Below are 12,203 nucleotides of genomic sequence, written 5' to 3'. Positions count from 1 at the left end.
AAAAGTGATGCGCTAGAAATACCAGAATGTCTACAAACACCTTTTATACTACTATTACCATTTTTTATATCACAGGGTCATATACATGCAGCATATGTTATAATTATAGATTAAATACATAATACGAACTTGATCTATTATTTGCAGAAACATGCCGCTTTTTAAATCCTAAAATTAAAACCTTTTCTCCAACTATTTATATTTAACGTGCGGTTATAAACTGAATAAATAAGTCGTAAAAAATTTAATCTAGTTAAAAAGCTGCAGGAAATTAAATTATTGTAACTTTCAGTACCGTTCTTGTTTATTTAAAGCTTTTCGTGACCAGTAAACAATGACGTAGCCAGGGGGGGGAGACCCGAAGGGTCCCCTTTCCGGATTAAAAAAAAAAAGCGACGACATAATTACATCAGCATTTTACATACATAAGATTACAGATATATTTTAGTGGAAGGATTATTGTAATTCTTAGTGGGCTACAGTAATATATTTCCTCCTCACTGTAGCTCAACAGACCTCCTACTCATCACAGAAGCGACAGGACTTTTTTTTTTTTAAGTAGCCTATATTAAACGACGGTTTACACATATAATACGGTAATAAAGTATTAAAACAATTAAATTAAAGTCACAGTATGAAATAATCAATTTACTTTTCTCAAGACACATGATTTGTTAAATTTCTATGAATAAGCGTTGGAGTTTAAAAAGTCTACTATCCCGGGAGATTTTAATACAACCAATTTTCTTGTAAATTTCAATTTTAAAGCAAACATACTCATAAAAACTGATGCAATGGTTGTCTGGATAACCCCCCCCCCCCCCGGGGGCCCTTTTTTTTCTCTATTATCGAGTTCCCCCACATTAAAAAATATATTAAAATCCTTTTTACAAACTATGTGTATTTTAAATAGAGAAAGAGCATTCTTGTGCCATAGTTTAGCATCTACAATTACAGCCTGCAATTAAATCATCAAATTAGCCCCTGCAATTAAATCATCAAATTAGCCCCTGCAATTTATTCATGGCCCCCCTGTGGCCCCGGTGCTTGAAAGAATGGGTAGCTATCAGGTTTACAACAGCAATTCAATTACGTACAAATTAGTGTGCCGGCATTCGCGTGGATTACGTTTTCACATGTACACTTAACGGCAAGCTGATGCGAGATACAAAATTCTGTCGACCGCGTAAATGGTTGCTCCTTCGCACGCCAGAGTGTAAATATTGTTTTTCGGACGATGTGTACTAGGCACGGAATATATCGCGTCAATATCAACATTTATTTCCAACACGGACCACGTAGATCAGGCAATTTTGTTACGGGAGTATTGCGCTAAACAGATGCTACGAACACTATTGAAAATACCACCAGATACCAATAGATATAGTCGTGCTCGAAAATAAACTTTAGAATCAAATTAAATTGGTAGATTATTATTCACAGTTAGTTATAAGTTTTTTATATGCTTTATGGATCGAGATACAAAGGCATGCATTCAAGCTAAATACAAAGTAACGTTAAAACAAAACAAAAACAAAAAAACGTAGAGATAAACACAAGGGATGTCATTACTTATGGAATGAAAAAAAAAGTCAGTGATTTAGTTAGAAATTTACTTAGGTATTTTACAAAAAAAATATATGGAATTCTGTGATTAGCGCCGGTCAACAGCCAGCAGCATCTCATCGTCCCACCCTTGACCACCTGAATCCTCTCAATCGATCAATCGATACATATATCTTTCCCATTTTTCTCCCCCGCTGGTGTACGCGTTTCCAACCCTCGGAACCTCAGGCCAAAAAAAAAATAACTTCCCGCGATAGAGAGCGCGACCACGCCCCCGGCGCTTGCCAGACAACGTGCAATGCACACCCCCGAGATCGATAGCAAGTCAGCGTGGCCACCAAGGGGGGGGGGGGGGGTTAGCGGCAGACGGGGTGGGTCGTGCCACCCTCGCAGGCGGAGCGGGCAGCGAGCTACCGCGGGGGTACCCACCGTCAAAGAAAACAAGCACACACAAGCACACCAGCTCTAGCGCCCGACGGAACACAGACACGACACGACCGGCCGGCGCGGTACCAGGCGGGGAACTGCGGAGGAGTCCGCTGACTCGCCGTCTGGCTGATACGACACGCCAGGCGCCTGCGCCGACGAGAGAGAGAGAGAGAAGAGGGGGGGGGGGGAGTGAGGGGGACAGACACTCCCTCTCCCTCCCTACTACACAGTCTGACTGGACCCCGCACCGTCGATGAGCAGCTTGCGGTTTACTGACCTTGCAGGACGGGCACGAACAGACGTCTTGCCCTCCCCGCCCAGGGGCGTAGCCAGGGGGGGGGGTTTAGGGGTTCGAACCCCCCCCTTAGCACCAAATCTTTAATTAATTTCTTATTCATCACTCAAACAAATTTCATATTAAAATTAATAAAATTTTTACCATTACAATATTTAAATTTAAGTACCGAAAACTGCTAAAATAGCACTATTTTACACCTTAAAATCCAAATTTTCCCGGGGGAGGACCCCCGGACCCCCCGCTTTAATACGGGGGAAGGGGGGGGGCATGCTTTTTAACACCCCCCATACGCTAATCCTGGCTACGCCACTGTCCCCGCCAAGGCGATGCGCGGGCATTGCCACGAGACGTTGGGTTCTCTCCCCCTAGCTTTCGCTGCTTCAACTCGTTTTACGCTCGACCGTCTCTAAAGCTAAGTTACCAATTAAAAAAAAAAACAACACACACACACACACACAAGGAAGTGCATAGCAAGCCATGCGCACTACTGCGCACACACTTATGCCAAATCGGTACACAATTAATTAAATTTTGCAATGCATCCGATATCTGGCAATGAGTAGTTTTTTTAAAAAAAAAATCCTACTCATAAAAGTATCGACAAAAAGATATCGATATCGTGAGGTACCAATACTTTTACCTAGATACTGAGAGCTGACTTATCACATTAAATAATAAATAACACAACAAAAAAAACCAATCAATATTTTATTATACATTTCAGAAGAAACAGAATCATGAAACACGATATATAATCACAAAATCAGGTAAGAGTTAAACTGTGAAACGATTGAAAAGTACCTCAAACAGACTGTAAATATAAATAATCTATTAAACGTTCCACAATCATTCAAAAAACAATATATTATGGAATCGCTTCACTGAGAACCTATTTAATGTCATTCTTATAAAAATATATAAAACTAAAAAATTTATGGATTATATCAAGGCTTTTTCTTTACACCTGCCGACAAGAAAAGAAACACATGGGTATAGGCCTAAGTATCGATTAAAGGGCATTGAGTACAAACATATCGGTATAGAAAGATACCTTACCGATACCAAAGATATCGATAGTCTTCCCGCGTTCCTACACAGGGCAGTGTCAGCGAGATCCGTTCTCGGAACACTTGGCGGCCAAAAAACGACTCACTACGGCTGTGACGTCACATCAAAACAACGCCAAAGGTCGTACACAAATCACTTACTGGAATCACTCCCTCTCGTCTCATAACTGGCAATTAAGGAGGCTGTCTGCAAGGAAGCCGCTCTTTGACGCGCTGTTCCGTTTGTTACGCCGCCATAGAAACGTCTTTAGGTGTATGGATATGAAATCATTCCACACGATGCATCATTTAGGAATAGACAGGAATCACAAAAAAAAACCGCCATCTTGGTTTCAACAGGTACTAGGCAATAACAATTTTCTATCGTAATTTTTTTTAATTTGCCATATCCAATCATAGTATATAATCTAATGGTATGCTACGAATACGTTACCCTGTGAAATAACTGCCGTTTCGTATCTATTATTGGGAAAGAATTGTAATTATATTGTTAATTCTTTGTAAATCTCTCCCTCTGCACTAACAGAGGCAAAATTTCAAAAATTGTTATTGCATGATAACTGTTAAAACCAATACATTGTCTTCCGGTACCTATCTCTCCTCCTTAAGCGACCCACCTACTTCACACTATCGGTCGTCTTTAAGGCAAAGGAACAGGAAGCGACAACAACGTTGAGCACGCACCGATTATTCTTTTTTGACACCTATTATTACGTCTCATCAACAGCGAGCTCATGAGAGACTAAGACCGTCGGACAAATTATCAAACCTCGCGATACTTATTTAATTTGTTTTTGCGGTTAAGTACCGCGGAACTCAGTTCTGCGTATCCTCTCCGGGACTCGTAACCGATAGAGAGACTCTGCAGGACACGATCTCCATTTTATATTCTGAGTCAAGCAACTGTCGAGCAAATTTGCGTCTAATCCGTCCGTTTCTTAAAAATAGCACCAACAGTACCCATTTCACAACTGTCACTTGAAAAATATCACGTGACGTTTGTTTTCGAACAATGACAACCACATTTAGTTGTTTACAAACACTACTGTCAGAAAAACCGTGGATACATACATTAAAAAAAAAAAAAAAAAGAAATGCCGATCATCATAATTCTTAAATTATTTTATTATAGTGATTTTAATTAGTATTCTTGATTTATAAGGGTATCAAGCCATTATTATTTAACAATAGGCAGACATAAGTGTGTGTTCGAATTGTCTTCGTATTAGTAACTTTTAATGAAAATTAAACCTAAAGCAGTGACGGATTGTGTATTTTGCTACAGGAGAAGGTAAAGGGAGACAGACATTTCTGTTGCTTGAATGCACACATTTAAAATATATAGGTACGCATGTAATGTCACGATGATGTCATGTGTGTCTATTGTATTGGTTAAACAATTTATATTAAAAAAAATATATATGCTGCAAATTTACCTAGTCAACATACACAGAGTGAGTCTGAATTCGAACAAATTTAGAGCCTAAAAAAAAAAGCTGATAATCGATTTCTTCAATATATTTCATCGTCACGCACTTTCGATCATGTTACTTCAAGTGCAGGTTCATTGATGGCAGTGCAGTCGTCGATTGTATGCGGGTACAGAATCACAACGTTGAGTTACGGTCGCTGATCGTCGTCCGCTCTGGCGAGGTTCGAAGCGGAGTCCGCCAGCAGCCGCCGAGCAGCCGGGGGTCGATGCCAGGCACGGCTGGCAATCGATACATACCCGCTGCAACAGCTACCCCCTCCCCCTTCCCGGCCAGGGGCGCCGACCGGGCGTCGATCCAGAGACCCGCGGGGTCGTCCGCAACCCCTTCCTCGCCTCCTCGCGGAGGGGCGGAGCTAGCACGAGCGAGGCGAATGGTTGGCGGAAATAATCAATGTCATCACCAGGGGCGGCTCCAGGGCCTAGCAAGCTGGGCTCCGCTAAGGCCATTTCATTACCGACGTATCTGTAATATATATATAAAAAAAGTATTAAGATAAATTGGCCAAACCATCGTCGAAATTCAAGTCCTACAGGTTTGCTTAGAAGAGTTTTTTTTTTTAACAGTTCAATTATCAAATTTGTCGGGCGAGGACAATTCTATAACCCCCCTCCCCCCCTTTCACGGTATAAGGTACCACTCCGAAATATTAGGGCCCCAATGTTTTCGTGTTGGTTTCTCTTTCTCTCTTCATTTGTTCAAATAACTTAATTTAATCTGTGTTGTTATGTGGATGTTGAGTTTTTTGTCTCTCTCTACTTCGGTAATAGCTCGCTTTGACTTTTTTTTTTGTACTTCCTCAGATATTTGCTATGTTAACGTCTGTTGCCACGTGAACGTCTCGTTTCTGATAGTTCTCGACAGTAAGACCAATGTTTAACCATTTCCCAAATGTCTCTCGAAAAGCAACATTTGAACTGACAACGACGTGGAGTTGTTTACAAGCAATGTTGACACAGAAAAACAAACAGCGGCATAAGTATATGTAGAACCAATAGTAATACTTTTTGAAAACTGACTAATCTACGACATGTATGATACAGTCCTGGTTTTCAGCGACAAACGCTTCTGCAATGAATGACGTGCGTACATCATTCCCTACAGAATTTAATTGTGTATATAAGACTGTGCGTATTTTTAGGCTGTCATTTAAACTAAAATTTCAACAAACTATTTTTAAGTTTACTCTTCAAAAATACTTTCTGACTGTAGCACCGATGAATGAATCCGTAAAATAATTGGAACTCCCATTATAAGTACATATTCCGTCAAATGACTAAAACTTAGTTCAATAATTTTAACAAAATGGTTTTAATATCAAATACAAACAAACGCATGTGATTTTGTTAACATTTTACGTTGGCTATTTTCGACGTTTCTATTCGCAAACAGCGAGTGAATTAATCAGGATCTAACATCTTGTCCACATCAAAGTCATTAGCGACGGCTAAGGTATGTAACAGTGAGATGAAGTCAGCGACGAAATAAACTACTGCGGTGAGGTAATGGTGGGGATGGGGGGGGGGGGGGGGGGGACCACAAATTCACTTCAACGTCCATAATGGGAATTTCACCCTTATCGCTTTGGCGTGAGATTAAGACACTCGTACGCCCCCATCGCCAATAGAAAGAAAACTAAGAACAGTCTATGGGTGGCACGACTAATGTCACCACACAGCTTGCACCAGTGTTGGCAGATGCACTTGAACCCGAAATACGTTGTCAATTACGACATACGTGTATAAGTCTTGTCTCACGCTTAGATTGCAGTACACAGTAAACGGCGACCGCTGTTACCAGATTGATACGGGTAGTTACCACAACGCCGAAATACCACAACGCCGAACGTACAATAACGCCGAATGCCAAATTGACTACAACGCCGACAGCTAGAAAACTGCTGTGTACCACAACGGCGAAATACCACAACGCCGAACGTACAATAACGCCGAACGTACAATAACGCCGAACGTACAATAACGCCGAATACCATAACGCCAAATGCCAAATTGACCGCAAAGCCGACAGCTAGAAAACTGCTGTGTACCACAACGCCGAAATACAGTAACGCCGAAAAATGTACCACAACCTAACCTAGGCTAGGCTAGCCTAACCTAGCCTAACCTAACCTAGCCTAACCTTACCTAACCTAACCTTTGTGGCAGTCCTGCAATGACATTTTTCGGCGTTAATGTATTTCGGCGTTGTGGTAATTCGGCGTTGTGGTACACAGCAGTTTTCTAGCTGTCGGCGTTGTAGTCAATTTGGCATTCGGCGTTATTGTACGTTAGGCGTTGTGGTATTTCGGCGTTGTGGTGCGTCCCCGATTGATACTATCCAGCTTAAAATTATAAATTTTATTTTGAGTACTATCTTCAATTATAAGTCAATTGTTTTTTAATTTTACTGTTTATCCATAAATTAGTGTTAACTGGCAGTAATATCAGTTGCCAATCTGACAAAAAAATTAATTGCGTAACACCAATTATTATTATTATTTCATAGAAAAAAACTTTTTGAAGCCGTACGTCACTATTAAGTAACAAGGAATTCCATAAAATTATATGCTGTGCTCAAAATAGCAAAGTTTTTTTAATATATATTTTAAACGATATATGAATGCGTGAAAAAAGTTGGATATATGATGGCGTCTTTCTATTCCCACTCCTAAGAAATATATAATAAATATTATAAAATGATTCTCGTGCTGAAAAACAACAGGAAAATGTTTTTTTTTCTTTAAAATTCTCATTCTAAATTTTACTTTAAATAATAAAATATTTTAGACACAATCAATTTTTTTCCCTTACATTTGAAAGTTCTAACTATTTTTGCTCTCTGGTTTACACGTGGCAACATAGCACACCGAAACAAGAACAGCGCTAGCGAAGAAGTCGTCCATCGGAAAGAGAGAGCAAATGCCCATTTAAATGCACACTGCGATCTATTGATGAGACGCCCTATAGCGCTTAACGTACGTTTCTCAACGACAGAAGACAAAATACGATAGTTGAGTCGCAGTTTCATTCCACGCTCACGGGTCAACAACACGCCCAGAGGCTTTAAGGCCCTGCCACACTGTCAAATGTTCGCTTCCAACACCTTCCAATATGTTGTGTCAAATAAAGTGGAGCGTTATGAGGTCACCGAAAACATCACTAGCGGAGCCATGTTTGACAAGTTGGATGACCTGAGTGTCCATAAAATATTTTTAATACAGGACGGGTTCTAAAATAAGCTGGACGTTGGTTGCGATCGGCCAATCAAAATCGTGCCCAGCGAAAAGGGAAGTGATAACCGTTTCCGTCTCAACGATTATTCAAAATGGCGGAGAACACATGGCCAATAAAAGTTAAATACCTATCCAAAATAATGTTAACATGAATGTCGTATGCGAAAACATTTTGTGCGTAAAGTTAATTTAATTAAAGAAAGGATATTATTGTGATTTAGATTCGTTCCGCCCAGCACTGTGATGCATTAGCTCAGACCAAAAAAACAAACTTTGATATAGTGCGACATGATTTAAAACATATTCAAGGTTATCTGTCCAAATATATTTGATTGAGAAAATTGGAAGGTATTTTCCGTCGAAGAGTTCCCCGCCAACTCTACTGTCGAACATACCGGGGAGAGATATTTGACGGTGTGGCAAGGCCTTAAACCGCCGGCTGCAATAAACAGCACGGGGTAAATGAGGGGGAAAGGGAAGATGGGATTGGAAGTAAGGGGAAGGGAAGGGGGGAAACTGACCACGGGCCAGACGCCGCAGGAGAGAGGGTCAACGATTGAAAGACATGCTGCGCGTGTCACTTGTGGCTAACGAGCGAGCGGCCCGGCGCGGCTGGCTTCTATCAGGCGTATTTATAAACACCAGCCGGCTGGCGGCGCGCTGCGACCATCATCGTGGTCCCTCGGCCAGACGCGGACAGGAAAAAAAAAATCCGTGGCCATTCTGCACAAGAGACGCTTCTGGGGAATCAAGGAGAATTAACAACTGACGTGAGAGTTTGTGTTAGGGCTAGGCAAGCTACGTTAATTACGTTGATTTAAAACTTCATTTGGACATACGCCCCTGCCACTCTATACCACGGAGGTAAAAAGTAAACTAGTTGGTGTGTACAATCTTTGCCGTGTATACTTGAAGTCAATTTGAGAACATCCCCCAAAATAAAATTTGGTTGTAATGAAGTTTAAAGCTGACTTCTTGCAGATGTGATGATCATTTTTTTAATGTTTTTATTTATTACTTTTTTTTAGCACTATTCACTACATGATGGCATCCTTACGATTCTCCCATGCGAGTTTTTTTCTCTCGAAATATTAAAAAAATATATAGCATATAGCTAATGAATGCCCTGCGTTGCTATGCGTCTTTCAATTATTTTGGAATTTGTTTGAAATAGATACACATATACGAAGCATCTCTCTCTCACCATCTCTATAAATCGCACTATATTTCTCTATATAAAAATCTCTCCCTCCCCCTCTCCATATATCTCTAACCATATTTCTCATCACTCTATCCTTTTACATCTCTCCATTTTACTATCTATATATCAATATATCTCCCTATCTATAGCTCTCTATATATCCTTCGTTAGTACTATATTTATCTGAATGTCTCCCTCTCTATCCCTCTATACCTCTCTATATCTCTCTCTCACCATCTCTATAAATCGCACTATATTTCTCTATATAAAAATCTCTCCCTCCCCCTCTCCATATATCTCTAACCATATTTCTCATCACTCTATCCCTTTACATCTCTCCATTTTACTATCTATATATCAATATATCTCCCTATCTATAGCTCTCTATATATCCTTCGTTAGTACTATATTTATCTGAATGTCTCCCTCTCTATCCCTCTATACCTTTCCCTCTCATTTACCTCTTCTATGTCTATATTTTTCTATGTATATCTTTATCTTTACAAAACAGAAGACGAACACACAAATATTCATATATATATTACCTTACAATATTTTTATCTTTTTACATGTCACATGTACGACATATGTATATAAAACACGCGCGAATTCGAATGCAACGTTGTGATAAAATTTCAAAGCAATCTGTGAAGAACTTCCGGAGATATAAGATTTTGAACGAACATTTCCTATTTTATTTATATATACAGCTACTTTGTTTTGTACCCAATTGCTAACCAGTCGACTTCAACTTCAGAACAGACACCCACTCCATAGAATAATACCTCCATGCTTTACACTGTGTATCCGAGAGAAACCTCTGATATGTTCTTGAAGTTCAGCTGCTTTGAACCATGGCTGCTGGTTCACACCGTAGGCCACCCAAAAAAAAAACCGTTCTTGAAGTTTCTTCTTGACACAGTGTAAATTAGCAATGATGGTGGAGGGATCGGGAGTGGTGTGTGTATGCGTGTGTGTGCGTGCGTGCGCGGTTGTGTGTGCAAAAACAACCCCAGTCGCCAGACTTATGGGCTATAATGAAAGATACTAAGAAAAAATGAAAGAAAATTTTCAACAGCGTTTTTCTAAAGAATGGAGCAAAATTGGCCCAACCATCACCCAAAAACTTGTAGAATCAATGTCAAGAAGACTAAAAGCAATTATCACTTTAAAAGGAACTGCCACCAAGTACTGAATTACGGTTAGTAAGTAGGTTTGGTTTGTATGGGGCCATTGGGTCATGAGTGGGGATTCGCGGCGGTTATCTTGGATTATGTTATTTCCGATGGGAATATTGGATTGTGTCATTTCCGGGGGCCATATTGGATTACATCATTCCCAGATGACATCTTGGATGACACCGACCTTTGACTCCGGCGGACATCTTGACTCCAACCTTTGACCCCAGCGGCCATATTGAATTCCGACATTTTGTTTTCTAGAACCTTCCACCTTTTTGTTTTCCAGAACTTTATAATCGAACACCCCACTCCTGTCCATTGCACTTTTCGTTACGATGCCATCATCGAGCACCTCCCTTCCGTATGCTGTACCTTTCATTATGGTGGCATCTCCATATTTATTTCGTCTGCTAGAGGCAGCCATCTTGTTTTCTTCTGCTGAAGACCACCATCTTGATTTCATCTGATCAATGTCATCTTTGTTTCTGGTGCTAGTTCCTAAAGTACGTCAGTGTAGCTCTTCCTCATGCATGTAAGGCTGAGTTTATATTTCCTACCAGTGTTTTATGAACCTCATATAAAAAATAACTATGCATTTTTCTAAACCCTCCACTTTTTCATAAATCCTCAGCCATTTTTTTATGATGGTGGTTGTGACCGCAAATTTTTTCTTAAAGACTTAATAATGTAATACTTAAATGCATAGTCTTGGATATATGTTATATATCAAACGGATCCTCTCACTGTTGCAGATTCGATGTTTACATTTACTTTGCTTGCTGTGTTGTCTTGTGTATGTGTTATTATAGTATTGTCCTCAATGTTATTCATTTTGTTTCATGTATTTGTTTTGTCTATGTATTTTTTTATGTTTATCGTGCCTACCACCCATGGCCTTATGCTGTTGGTAGGCATGTAACAAATTGATAAATAAAATAAAAAATAAATAATAATACTTTTTAATTTAATAATACTTAACAAATTTATAATTTCCTTCCAATAAATTTAATATAAATATATTAATAATAACTCCATCCTAGATGTCACACCAGCTTATACAAAGGATCCAGAAATTTTTAAGAGTCCTTACTCATAAGTTATATTTTATTAATGTATCTTCTATGCAGGAACATGTTTGCATATACATGTTTAAAAACTGCATGGAAGAAGATATTTAAGTGTTTATGTATATTTATGTTTCTCTCTTCTAAGCAGGAACATGTTTGCATATGCATGTTTAAATGCTGCAAGGATGCAGATATTTTAATGTTTGCATATATTTATGTTTCTCTCTCCTAAGCAGGAATATATCAGCGTATACATGTTTAAAATCTGCATGGAAGCAGATGTTTTAATTTTTTTGCATATTTATGTTTCTCTCTTCTTCAAGACCAATTTAAGCATGATTTACTGGAGGAATATAGGTTATATTTAATAATAAACAATATGTAGGTAAAATCTTATTTATTGAAATATCAAAGCCAAATTTTGTACAGTTCCCTTGACAAATAACAAAAAATTTCAAGACTATACACACCAAACAATAAAACAGCAAAACTATGTAATCAATCAAATTTCTATTACTCGTTGTCTCCAACATATCCGTGGGGAGCATGTGGATACTGTCCTCCCACGATATGACAAGCTTATTTGCACACTAACCATATAGTACATGCTGCCTCGAGCATATGGCTCTAACTGCAATTCTCTGTGTGTGGTGGGCCTGCAGAGCATCCATA

General features: G+C 39.3%; 1 protein-coding gene across 3 annotated transcripts in view; it reads right to left on the bottom strand.

Moving 5' to 3' along the window:
* The window catches only part of LOC134528097 (focal adhesion kinase 1), a 386,174-nt gene that overhangs the window by 353,526 nt on the left and 20,445 nt on the right, over positions 1-12,203 (bottom strand). For 2 of the 3 annotated variants that reach the window (XM_063361351.1, XM_063361355.1), the window contains exon 1: positions 1,996-2,100. The exons of the other annotated variant lie outside the window; for it this stretch is intronic. The gene's annotated coding sequence lies outside the window, so the exon portion shown is untranslated. Of the gene's footprint in view, positions 1-1,995; positions 2,101-12,203 lie in introns of those variants that run through there. 3 annotated transcript variants of the gene reach the window in all.

The sequence above is a fragment of the Bacillus rossius genome, chromosome 1 (assembly GCF_032445375.1).
Source record: "Bacillus rossius redtenbacheri isolate Brsri chromosome 1, Brsri_v3, whole genome shotgun sequence".
Lineage (NCBI taxonomy): Eukaryota > Metazoa > Arthropoda > Insecta > Phasmatodea > Bacillidae > Bacillus > Bacillus rossius.
The sequence above is the reverse complement of the archived record's forward strand: the minus strand, read 5'-3'. Positions and strand labels throughout refer to the sequence as shown.